The sequence below is a fragment of the Octopus bimaculoides genome, chromosome 28, assembly GCF_046866305.1.
Source record: "Octopus bimaculoides isolate indiv1 chromosome 28, ASM4686630v1, whole genome shotgun sequence".
Taxonomy (NCBI): Eukaryota; Metazoa; Mollusca; class Cephalopoda; order Octopoda; family Octopodidae; genus Octopus; species Octopus bimaculoides.
In genome coordinates, this window is record NC_142955.1 from 12,850,007 (window position 1) to 12,858,461 (window position 8,455).

Consider the following 8,455-nt stretch of genomic DNA (forward strand, 5'->3'; position numbering starts at 1 on the left):
AAGCAAAACTTCGCCAGGAATGAGCTCGATTCCACAAAAACTGCTGCCTGCCGCGTGTGAAGCATTCACACCTAGACTGAAGGTTGTGATTCGAAGCAGAGGTGGTCATATCGAATAAATGTGGTCACATCATAAATGTGTTTCGTTTACCATTGCATTGCAACGCTCAGTCCCGAAGTATATCAATGTCTTGCTCTGGGAATATTAGAAAATATGTTTGCCCTGATTTTGGGGATACACTGTATACACACATACACACACACACGCAGACACACAGACAAAGTCACATATGCGCACGCGTACAAACACACACACACATACTTTCTAATTAGGAAGTACTGCTAATTGCCATGATACATGTAAAGACATGTATTGTGAAACTCATGAAAACAGTTTGTGTCGTGAGTGAAATAGATAGTGTATAGATAGTCTTAGAACTATGTTTACGTTGCTTCATTCACGATCATTGATTTGAATGATTTTCTTTATTGAACGTCTTCGGTCCAGCGATCTTCAACTTTCATCTTTCACATCTCCACCTACAGAAACACCAACATCACATCCCGCCATCACCAGGTATTAAAACTGCAACGTCACTACCACAAACACCACAGTTGCCTCACTGCTAACATCGGAACGACTTCCACAACTACGCAGGCGTCTCTTCTGTACGTTTCGTGAAGCGCATGTCTCTAGTCAATGACTTCTTTTCTTCGTAGCAACAAAGAAGACGCATTGAAAAGTTTGGTGTATCTTCACTTTTGTGTGGAAATACATGCATATTAGTAAACAATATTGATCTGAGTGGATGGTACTGTGTTTTTTGGACAGTCTGCGTGTTTTGGTAATTTTCGGACAAGCCTAAGTCTGAAGGTGATACAGATTAGAGAACATAGGACAGACAGCAGTGGTCAGTGCTAGCATTTATGAAAAGTGCTGATATCTGTAGACTCTACCGTGGTTAATAGAGGAAATTACATACAACAGAAGACAGGAGGGAAAGCAGAGAGAAATTGTGGCCTTAAGGAACAGTCCTGACAAGAAGTCCTCACATAACCACCTAAAGTGTAGAGACGGCGCTCCACCTCAGTGAAGGTAAGTGTTTTTTTAAATCGCATTCTGCTTTATTTGCGCGCGTATATATTGCGATGAGACGGTGTAGGATTTAAGATTAGTGTGTATATGTGTGTGTGTGTGTGTGTGCATGCGTATCTGAGCGCGCGCGCGCGTTTTTAAAGATGGGTGTCTGTCACTAGTTTTTTTGTATCACGCATAGTGCTTCACCATTTGGGACTTTGGTGAACAAGCTTATCACATCTAGACTCACCATCTGGTTGGATTTAATGGGAGTAACCTTGATCAATTCTGTGAAGTGGGTGGAATTCTTCACGTACAATGTTGACTTTCCTGGTGATAGACTCATTATATCCACCAAGAAGCGGCTCAGTGGATGACATGCTGAACCTCTACAGCTCATTATAGGTCTTAATGGAATACCATCCTTGTGAATCTTAGGGTGACCGTACATGTGTGGTAGTTTACTGTGGTCTTGAGTCAGTTGTCTGTACTTCATTGGTGTAAAGTGTTCCTTGTTCTTGATCAAGATCCGTGACAATTCCCTCTCTGTTTTCAGAGTTGGGTCTTTCTTTTCTTTGCTGTAGCTACCATCACTTATAAGACTTGCCAATTTTTAAGCAGTCAGACTTGTTCATCACCACTGTAGCATTTCCCTTGTCCGCTGGAAGTATTATCATGGAATTGCCACTCTGTAGTCTTTTGATAGCGAACTTTTGATATTGGTGAGTTTAGATGTGATAAGCCTGTTCACCAAAGTCCCAAATGGTGAAGCATTATTAGTGATACAAGAAAATATAGGAACAGACACCCATCTAAAAGAACGCACTAGCATACCAATAAGAAACTTGATGGAAATGACCTTCTGTGTAGAAACTACCTACTCCAGTATGGACACTGATGTATATCGACAAGAGGAGGGTTTAGCTATGGGTTCACCATCCCATGCAGCTGTGGTAGGTTATACAAAGGTGAAACATGCCTCCCCCTCAAAATAAGGGTAGACAAACATTGCAAAGCTGTGACACGAGGAGATATTCATAAATCGGGTACAGCTGATGATGTATGGGAAAATGGAGAGCACCTCCCCCTGTGGGATGAAGTTAAAATAATAGACAGAGAACACCACTAGAAAATACGAAAACTAAAAGAAGCAGCATATATGTTAGGACACAACAACCTCCTAAGCAGACTGAGTGCAGATATGAATAGCATATGGGAACCGGTATTAAGGAAGGATAGGAAAATATTGGATTTATAAGCCCTAAAATTCACTCCATAATTGCCCACGGGCATATGGCGTAGTGGCTACTAACCCCAAGATTCCGAGTTCAATTCCAAGCGGTGACCTGAACAATAATAATCAAAAGAATAATAATAACATCGACATATACCTTAGGAATGAGAGCCCATGTTCGAAATTTTCCCAAGACACCTGAAGAAAGCTGGAGGGTATATCAGCCGAAACGTTTTCTTAACAACAAACAAGAAGAGGACAAGTATCCGTTGAATGTAAATAATGCACATAATTCCTCATCTCTTAAATATAGAACTGAATTCATTTCCCTTACATATATCTTATCAGTGCCAGTGGTTTAAAGATAGACGAAATTCCGTGTGAAAGTAGGGCTGGATTGTTAAAATGTATGTATTATGGGCGTGAGCGATAATTATTCAACTATATATCGATTACAATTAAAAGACAACAAAGTAATTACAAGGGACAAAATAATTAAATAGGAATAATCTACACCTATCGAAATATATTTTTATAGATCTCAAATAACATTAATCCAAACTCGTTTATGTCGAAGACAATCTTTCTCTATTATAATAACATACAACAATAATATATATATATATATATATATATATATATATATATATATATATATATATATATATATATATATATGTGCATATAATTAAGTATCAGATTCTTACTTAATCTACAAACTGTAATAAAACGTGCAAAATAATTTAAATAATAATTACATCTTTAATATATAATAAATTTATTGATATAAAAAAGATTGTTTAAAGTAACTAATGAAAATGTTCTTTATTGTTCTTCGGAGGGAGAATTCCGTAATAAATATGAAGATAAATTTAGAGCTACAAACACTATAACCTAAAATACCCCATAGATGTAGAATTAGGCTATAGTAATGGATATCAATCAAAATATTGCTAGTTTTTTTTTATAGAAGTAACCAGATTTTAAGTTACTTAAATAAAGATTATTATTCGTATATTATGGAAGGGAGAACTCAGTAAATAAAAATAAATATGCCCAAAACAAGTATTGAGCATTGTTCTCGATAAATATTTAATTATTTTTTTTTATTAAAGAACAATAAATATGATGTATCCAAATTTTATTGACTCGTTCAGAAGTAGCGAAATACCATTGTCGTAGTAAGGGTTCAAGTTATAAACTATAAAATACCATAATAATAATAATAATAATTTTGGTTATTAGATTTATTTAGTAAGTAAAAAAAGCTATTTATAATAATAATAATAATAATAATAATAATAATAATAATAATTATTATTATTATTATTATTATTATTGTCACTAATTTATTAACAAATGAAATTAATATATTTATGCATATAATCATTTAGTATATTGGAGACAATTTTAGTATTTGTAACTTGCATTATATATATATATATATATATATATATATATATATATATATATATATATATATATATATATACATACATACATATATACAGAGAGAGAGAGAGAGAGGGAGAGAGAGAGGGAGAGAGAGAGAGAGAGAGAGAGAGAGAGAGAGAGAGAGAGAGAGAGAAAAGATATAGGAAGTTTCGTTCTATGTATATATAGTTGCAAAAATATTAGAGATTTATACAAATCCAGTTTTTATATACGAAAAAGTGGGTGGAAATAGCGCAGAAGTAAGTCTATTACATTTCAATTTAAGACAGAATTTGATGTACCTAAAGGAACAGAAAGTAACGTTGCAATTTCTTGTCAGCCTCACCGTAAGAGTTGCAAGACCGAGCTGGTAGACACCATCGAACTGCCTCAGGGTGTTTCATGCCCGATTTTCCCTCAGTGTTTACACCCAAACACTTACCCATAGTTAAGTATTGTTGCAAGGTATCGGAGGTTTGGAATTAGAGTTCCCTTTCTCCTAAATGGGTTGGCCACCAACCACCACCAGGATAATGAGCCCAATCTGATTGACTGAATTACTAATTAGCCTATAGCTGAGACCCTGAGAAATACTTCTGCTCCGGGTCAGATTAGACCTTGGAACGACACTGGTTAAGAGACGATTCTAAATACTTTAAAACCCTGGAAATTTCCAATTAGGGTCCCGTACTGAAAGCAATTTAAAATCCTTCCCAGGACCTGTGTTTTATTATTTTGATTTTTTAAAATTCTAATTTATAATTTCTTCCTTTTTCGTTTTCTCTTCCAAACATCCTTCCTCTCACCCACAAACACTTTCCATCTTCTCATTGTGTCTCTCTCTTCTTTTTCAGGATATTTTTCTGTTACTCTTTGCCACCCTTTCTGCCCCTTTCTCTTACCCTCTCCCCATATCTCTCACGATCCCATTCTTTCTTTCTTTCAGGCCATTTCTTTCCCCATCTGTCTCCCTCTAGTAATCTCAGAGCCAAGAATGTCCCTGTTTCATTTTACCCGTCCAGATGCAATGGAAGTGCTGCTCTTAACCCTTACAACAATCATGGCTGTTACCTCAGATCAGAAATTTGATGACGCTTACTACAATCGTTTGGAACCTGGTTATTCCTATGGTTATCTTCAGACACCTCCAACACAACAATTCTCCATCGTATCAAGTGCACTGCAATGTGCCGTCATCGCTCTAAACAGCCAATCAGAATTCATTACTTACAACAACGTCAGCCATGTTTGTAAGAATTACTCACCGAAAAATATAATGACAGTCGTCAGCACGAATGACAGAAACGAGATTTCCTTCTATAGAAGTAAGTGAAGCTTCTTTATTATTACTGTTGACTTATTTTTATATTCTTCGTTAAGATAAAACTTCCAGTTGAACATTAGTGGTTGATAAATCGACTTACTCATCTACCCTCCAAATTGCTGGTCAAGATTTCGAATCGATATTATTGTTGTTGTATTGATGTTATTGTTTCAGAATTTCAATTTCATTTCAATTTCATTTCAATTTCAATTTCATTTGTCTTTATTGTTCACTTAGTCTTTGTCCAGTTACATCAAACTTTCCCTTTCCAAACTACATCGTTCAGTCTGTCCAATGTAGCCAAATCTGCTATTTTCGCTCCGGATGTAACATTCCTTTAGCAATGCAATCCGTCTTTCTGCCTTTATTTCGTACTACAGTCGCTAGATGACGACCGGACTTACCCTGCCAGGCGAGAGGACTTCACCTCTAACAATTCCAATCTCATTCTCACTATTGTTCAGATCATTTTCCATTTGTCATTTTCACTCATAGAGAGTGTTGCGATGATGAGGTGATACAATTACCGCTATTTTTGTTGAGACATCATCTCTAAAAGTGTTGCCCAGCCCTGTCAGATGCCAACCTGGTATTTCAAGGTCACCTGTTGGGCTTACAGGTACTACAGCTTTCCCTAGGCTTATATGAAGGGGATTTTTGTTTAGATTAACTTCATTATTTCCACATCGAGTCTCCTCAAACGTGTACAGTTTGACATCATAGCCACAAAATCATCATCGTCATCATCATCATCATCATCATCATCATCATCATCATCATCATCATCATCATTATCATCATCATGTTTTGAAGGAAGATTTATTTTGGAAACAAACATGAGAACAACCTCCCTCCTAAGTGACATGGAGGAGGAAGTAAGAAGCAGCTCCGATGAGGAGTTGCAAGAACCCTCTGCCTTCCACCCGCAAATAGAAGTGGAGGTGGGCACCCACCAAGTTCAACGTACAGTGGATCAATCTACCACTATGACAACGAACAGCTGCAGCAATAACAACATCACCAACAATCAATACTTCCGCATCGACAGCTGCGAAAGGCACAGAGCTACATAAAAGCAAAGTATTGCAGAAGGATATGTCTGTCCAAGCTGCCAGTCTGATAAAGCTGGAAAAATTGATGGCGGTCATCGCCTTCCCCCTTTATGGTGTTTGTAGAAACTCAGATAAAGAAACATATTTATAAATGTGTTACTTAGAAAACGACAAGGGACGGATAGTTGGGTAGACGTGGAAGATGTGCTGGAAGACTTAATGCCCAACATTCAGCATATATCCAGATCAAAGCCGCTTGCGGGCGTTTCATCGCTCTCTCAGATTGTAGCTCTGGCTGCCAAACAGTCCTTGATTCCATATTGGAGCGAAAAATATCTACTCCACCCATCGTATTTAGGAAAGAGGACGAAGCAGATAAAGATCTCGCATATCCCACCGGAGGAAAAATCTATGGACGATGCTAACATGTAGAGTTTTTGAAAGGGAGTAATAGCCTTCTGAAAGTGAAGCCGTCCCGTCATGTAAATTGATCCGGGATCAGTGTGGAAGTGCTACTCTACATGAAACCAGACACAACCCATAAGATCCCAGACAACGTTTGGCCTTCCAAGAAGGGGAGAGCTACACGGTATATTAAGGACAGAAAACAACAGTGCCACTTGTTGGGAAGACTGGTCACTTGCGAACTTTCTGTCCCCAACAGAAAACAAGGAAGCATAGAACATCAGATCTCTAACAACACCAGATCGCCAAAAGCCTCAAAGGACAAAGCCAGCAACCATCAAGAAAAGAATTACCAACTCCGCAAGAACGGCAACAACAACAACAACAACAACAGAAACAACAGAAACAGCAACGTCATCAAATAGTGGAAGAATACTAGTATCAGAAACAACAGCAACAACAGCAGCACCAACACCATCAACACCAGCGGTAGATGCAGTAACACCATCTTCAACAGCAGAAAAGATAATATTAACGGGTGCAAACACCCAGGGTGTCTCTCAACGAATCTTTTCTAAATCCAAATACATATATAGACTCGCAACCCACAGTCTCAGATACATCCGCATCATGCAGTTAAAATGAAGAAGAACCCCAAAAACAAAAAGACAAAAACGTATGATGCTATGAGACATCGTGACCTACACTAACACACAACCCAAGAGTAACACAGACAGCCACACTAACACAGACACCCACACTAACACAGGCATCCACACTAACACAGGCACCTACAACACACCTATAGAATCGCCAACACCATTAGCATTACAGTGGCCAACACATCTACCACTCTCACAACCAGCAACCAACACGACCACAACTACAACAACCCACGAAAAGGAAACAGCTCCGACAGCATCAACCAAGCACACAACCACAAGACTTTATGCTATTGAGAAGGAGCAACGAAGAATTGATGGCTCTCATAGCACGAAGGAAGGACATCGAGAAAGCGGGTGTGGTGTTCGGCTCCAGCACCGTTCTGGTGCCAGAAACACTGATGGCGGTGCGAATACGTTTGCGAACATATAAAAACACTAGATAGAGCTTACCTCACGCAGTAACCTCTGATGTAAAATCCACGTGTAAGCTTTTCATCGGTTTCCTAAAGGATCCGTAACGAGTTACGGATGTTGAACCATCTGACATCTAGTAGCACACACTGGGTAAGTAGACCCTATTTCTTTCTTTTTCTCTTTATTCACTCCGGTCCTCATGGTAGGTTTAAGAATAGGTAGTATAAATTTTCGTGATCAAGTGTCGTCCTGAAAGCAAGGTCACCTGCTCAACAACCTCGGGTCACAAGCGAAATCAGGATTTCTGACACAAAATGAAGCCCTTATTTTTGACGGTTTTGAGTTCTATGCGTTAAGATGGTATTAGTCAGTAGGAAAGGTGGGGTGTAAAAGCCTCGGCAGTGAAGGACACACTGGGTAAGCACACACTGGGTAAGTAGACCCCATTTCTTTCTTTTTCTCCTTATTTCACTCCAGTCTTCATGGTGGGTTTAAGAATAGGTAGTATAATTTTCGTGATCCGTCAATCTCTGCTTTGAGTTTTGAGATTCGCAGCCATTGTTTTGTCGATTACTTTTCTGCTTAGCTTAACCAAATATTTGCCACGTAGTGGCTTTTCTTGCCATCATTTTACATGATACGTTGCTGCTCAAGCTTTAGTCTCGATTTCAGTTGTTTTACAGCTTTTATTATTTCTTCTTTGTCCTCATATTTGTTAGGTACTATGATTTCGTTTTTGCATTTGTCACCTTCGTTCAAGACAGAACACAGTGTTTGTCTTTGTTCGTGTTTTGTGGCTATTTGTATTAGCTTTCCTTGCTTCTGAATCAGGTATTTCTGTAGTCCTATG